Raw genomic sequence first — 5,696 nt, forward strand, 5'->3', positions numbered from 1 at the left:
TGCACCACTGTATACCCTGTGGTTTCTACTCTTACTTCTAGAATCCACATGTCAATGTGCAAACCAATATTTTATGTAACAGTGTCAACATATCCTTGTGATTTATTCTTTAAATGTACTTGGCGTAACCCCTTTCCTGCTTTGATGTCGCGTGAGACTGGCAGCGTTTCTCAATAAACAAACAAAGGAAAGAAGGAAGATGGCAAAACGTTGAACAGGGGCATTAGTTTGTGCCCGGAATAGCGCCATTTTTCGGCAACAGACTGCACTCACTCCGTGCGCAAACATGACGATTGCCTCAGCGATGGAGTAACACGATGAGCCATTACACTATTCAATGACAAAACGGTTGGCGTGTTATGTTGGTCTTGCTCCATTTTTGAAAACAGTTCTTCACCGTGCGACAGCGTCTCTTTGGTAGGCACAGAGATGCTACAAAGGCTCCGGTAAAATATTGCTAACCAGTCCAGATTGATTACTGCGCAAGATACAATATTTAATGCTACGCAAGTATTCGAAGGCTCATCTGCCACAAAAAATTCGGCAGCATGTTACAGTTCCGTAACACGTGAAGATGAAAGCCGGCTGCACACTTGGTAATGAGCCGTCTCGCATCGTCACATGGCCGCTTTCGCAGTTCGGCTTCTTCGGCTCGTTTTCGACGCTTATTTGTGGCTTTGCGCGCTCGTATGACGGGGCCAGACACGCGCCAACGACGATTCTCTTAGACTTTACGTTGCATACTTTCAGCAGGGGAAAGCAGCACTCGCGGTCGGACGCCTTGCTCCTGCCGCTTCGCAAGTCGCACCTAGTTTCTCTCTTGGCGAACATCCTCGGCAGTGTGGCCAGGTTTGGCTATATATAGCCAAATTGGGCTACAGGAAAACATTTTTGGCGTCGACATGGACGAGTTGGCTATGTGGCTATATTTGGGCTACGGAAAATCTGCGACTTGGCTTTGTTTGGGCTATAAGTGGCGCCCTAATCCACGCTCCAGAGGTCACTTTGATCGGGTAGAAGCAAATATCGAAGGCTTTGTTTTAGCTGGCTGAGCGGCCGTGTGGCTGTGCGTGTGTGCGTGCGCGAAATGACCGCCCCTCCCCTTCCCTTCCCTCTCTGTGCCGTTGTCTGAGCCGGTGGCTTTGATTTTTGATGCACTTAAACTTACACCCCGCTTGACCGTTATGCACCCGATCCCCGGGCATGGGGATGAACCTGAGAGTAGTTGATTTTTCACAGTACAATGTACTAACATGGCTATGTTCAGGAAGGGAGAGCAATAACATAGGGTCGGGGCCGTCGGGCGATCGGGGCGCCTACATGAAAGAATGGAAGCACGGGTGGATGACATGCCCCCGTGTGTTCATGGCCATGTCTTAATTCTGGAAGAAGTATCGCGCCGGGCACAGCTTTCGACCTACTCCACGTATCTCGCGCGAAGCTTTACATCCATTTTACTTCACCTGATAGATGAATTTTTGTTCGTGCTTACATTCGAGATTCATTTCGATAGGTTGGACGTAAGATCAGATCCTCCTCAGAGAGGAGAATCCAAACATGGGGAAGTGGGTCTAGTATGTGAGAACGTATAGAAAATAATGGGAGCAAGACCACGAACCAAAGGTGGGTTCTAGTGCTTTTACTTCTAAATGGTTTGCCCGTAATGTCACGGATGCAGATACTCATTTTGATAATATTGAAACATGCTTGCCACGATGACATCAGTGCACCACGTCACATGAACTACACCCGCCGTGTTAGCTTAGCAGGTGAGGTGTCGGACTGCTGGCTGGAGGACGCGGGTTTGATTCCCAGCCACGACGGCCGCATTTCGATCAAGGCGAAATGCAGGAACACTCGTGTACTAAGATTTAGGTCTACGTTAAAGAAACAAAGGTGTCAAATATTAATCCGGAGTCCCCCACTGCGTCATGCCTCCCTAACATATCGTGGTTTTGACACGTAAAACCCCAGCAAGTATTAGAGATTTTTATAATAGGGGCCTCAAACTTTTGGGGGCCCGAGAGAAATAGCGTCGAAGCCACTGCGCATGCGCAAGACGCAAACTGTGCTTGGATTTTGCGTCAGGCACGCTATTTCAGCGATTTAGCAGGAGCTCCCAAAAGATGCCCCAAAAGCTTTTTTCAACAAACATGGCGGCACCCATCAAAGCGACGGCTCTAACCTAGCACCGAGCTGGGCTCAATTTGTGGTAACGCGTGAAGTTCGTAAGCTAGGAGAAGTGATGTCGGTTATCGCTTCCTCTCAACTAACATGTGTAATGAGGATTGATTCATTAGACACCGCTGATTCCGAATTCATGGCTCGTAGGCCTAACACGGATAGACTTGGCTGCGTGAAGGTACGTAAAGTTGGTTACTAAAAACTAACCGCAACAAGTTGCTTGCGGCTAATAGAATTAGTTCTAAATTGTAATTCAACACGTAAATCCAAATTACTCTTATCATAAAACGTTATATTTTATTTTATTATTTATGACCCAACGCTAACACCCGCAAAGCTCTTTGGGGCCCCAAACGTTGGGGGCCCCTATTCTAAAACTTTATTAGCACATCAACATGATTTGTTTTATTGCGAAAGCAATTATATGGACACTTCAACCGGATTTCCGCCGTCGGCGTCGCCGTCGCCATCGCCGTGAGGTTCCGTATAGATAAAATCTTCGCCGCGCGCCGTATGCCCGAGTGGAAGCGTGCGGTGACGCGCGCTATCACGGAGAGCGAACGCACTCCCACGCGCAAGCAAGGAAGCGGGAAGTCAGCGCCGGAGGGAGCGGGGGGGGGGGGGGCGCACTTCTACTCTGCCAACAACCGCACTCGTCGTTCGTCCGCACCGTCTCTTATCTCCACACAGCTCTGACCTCTGTGCATTCGCCGCTCCCCTTATAAAAATGACTATTGAAATGGTGTTGGCATATTGTTGAGGAATTGTTGACACAATATCCTTTCAATAATTTCTCAATAGGTATTGAACGTACACAACAATACCTCAACAATAAAGTTGTTGAGCGCTTCACAACAGTAACGTCATTGACTAATTGTTGTTGACATATTGTTGAATAATGTTGAGTACTATTGAGAATCTTTGAGCAATATTGACATTACATATATATCTCAAACACACACATGTAGACGTGTATGTGTTTTACACCTATATATCGTTTTATTGTTCACTTAATCACCACTAAATATATAGAGTGTCACATAACTTGAACCAAATGCCTATCTCTCGAGTCGTAACTGGGGGAGCTTGTGGCAAGACGACGCTGCCGCAGGCATTCCGCTTCGTTTGCCCTAAATTCAAGGTCGGCGGCTCTTCGCTGACGTTTCGCCTGGGTTTCGGAAGCCGTCACGCTAGAATCAGCATGCTAGAATCGGACGACAAGCTTCGCTTATACTAGAATCGGACGACAAGCTTTGCTTACGTAAGATATGCCTTTGCTTATGTAAGATGCTTCGGCGACAAGCTTTGCTTTCAGATATAGATTCAATGTCAATATTGCTCAACACTTCTCAATAATACTCAAATGATTCAACAATATGTCAACAACAATTAGTCAATGACTTTACTGTTGTGATGCGCTCAACAACATTATTGTTGAGGTATTGTTGTGTATGTTCAATAACTATTGAGGCATTATTGAAAGGATATTGTGTCAACAATTCCTCAACAATATGCCAACAACATATCAATAATCAGTACTCCATTTTCTCGACAGAGGAAGGGCTGTTAACTTTGTCTCTTTAGGTCCCACGTATGACAAGGGCAGTTCAAGGAAGCGTTAGAGGTTCCCGTGCCCACAAGGGATATGTGCCATTGAGCTTGGACCCTTTCTGCACTGCCTCCAGGATCGGCCCACATGAAACGGGTGCCATTGATCTTGGACCCTTTCTGCACTGCCTCCAGGATCGGCCCACTTTATCTGCCCCTGTATCTATCTGCCTTTTGAACGTTGCTATTGGAAATGACAAAACTTCAGCGTAACAGAAGTTACAGCTTGAGTGATATGTCAAGAAACATTGGGAAGAACTCGCAAGCAATATTTTTTTGTAATTTGTTTGGAGAGTAACTAGCATGTGTAGTAAAGGGTTGGTGCCAGAGACCGCCTTTTTTCAAGTTTGACTGGTTGCTCGGATGACCTCGTTTTGTTCTCGCAACTTGTCATAGTGGTTTTTGATGTGTGGCAAAGCCAGTGTCAAGAAGACACCATTTAGTATTTTGTTTGCTCATATGTTTTGTTTATATCTAGTACAATGCATTGCATGTACAGTACGCTATATTGCACTCTACGTCCATGCCACAGTTGTACTCGTGCCTACGGGTGACAAAATTTCATTTTCAACTTGCCGGCATGTTCTCGTTTTGAATGCCCGGATAACAGCTTTGGCTTTTGGCTCAAGGTCACTTGAAGATCGCCGACAACGGGAGCTAAAAGCATTTCATGCTTAAAAGAGTAGGCAACCCTAAACTTTGACTTAGGTGTTTCTTTTTGGCACTCGCATCCCGACGTTGGTGTTCTGTGCTTTGGTAAACAGTAATAAGTGATTTCTGATCAATTATAATTATTCCAGACACTTCAGTAACTCAACTTGAACTAAGCTTATGCTTTGATATCATGTCTATAAATAAACCAATGGATTTTGCACTGTACTACTTTGTTTCTTTTTTTCCTGATTTATTTTTAATGTGGTCTCAGCTAATTAGTTATAATTAACCCAGACACTTCAGCAAGTCAGCTTGCAACAAAACTTATGCTTTGATATCATATCTATAATGAAAGTCATGAATTCTGAACTGAACCATTTTTTTTCTATTTTTCTGATTTACTTGGATTGCATCCCCGGTCGTCTCAGCTAATTAATTCTAATTATTCCAGACACTTCAGTAACTCAACTTATAGCTAAACTTATGCTCTGATATCATATCTATAATGAAATTCGTGAATTTTGTACTGTACTATTTTTTTCGATTTATTTTCACCTCTTGATCATCTCAGGAGGTGAACCGAAAGTACTGTCCAAAGAACAAATGGCACTCGACGCTCCTGCCACTAAAACCTCCCGATACAGCTTTCTATTGCTCAATACGTGCAACATAAAATTGACTTTCTTTCTTTTCCTTTTTTTTTTCTAGCGTGAAAGAAGCCCGCGAATACACGCAAAATTGCCGCACAACTAGCCGCTCGAGGCAATATGCGTGTATCCGCGGGCTTCTTTCACGCTCTGAAAAACACTTTTATGTACCACGTATTGAGCAACAGAAATCTGTATCGGGAGTTTTTCCTGTTGCTCTATAATTTTATGATTGACACTTTTCAGCTAAATATAATATCTGAGAAGCTAATTATTTATTATTAATTGATTAATAATTATTAATTATAATGATTATCTAATTAGTTATCTAATGCAAAAAATTGAGTATCTGTAAGCGACGGCAAACAACATTACCTTGGTTCTGTCCGGCTACGTGGCATTTGCCTATATTTAAGTGTCGGTGCAAGAAAGTTGAGACACCATGTATATACTGGGTGTTCAAAATTATAGGCTATAGGAAAATTTTTAAAAATCACTTGTAGCAGGTAGCATAATTCTTATCGCTTAGCTTGGTTATTCGAAGAAACGGACATTAGTAACACAAGAAATTGAAACTAATATTCTAATAATTGAAAAAAAATT

This window comes from Dermacentor silvarum, chromosome 5 (assembly GCF_013339745.2).
Source record: "Dermacentor silvarum isolate Dsil-2018 chromosome 5, BIME_Dsil_1.4, whole genome shotgun sequence".
In the NCBI taxonomy this organism is placed as follows: Eukaryota; Metazoa; Arthropoda; class Arachnida; order Ixodida; family Ixodidae; genus Dermacentor; species Dermacentor silvarum.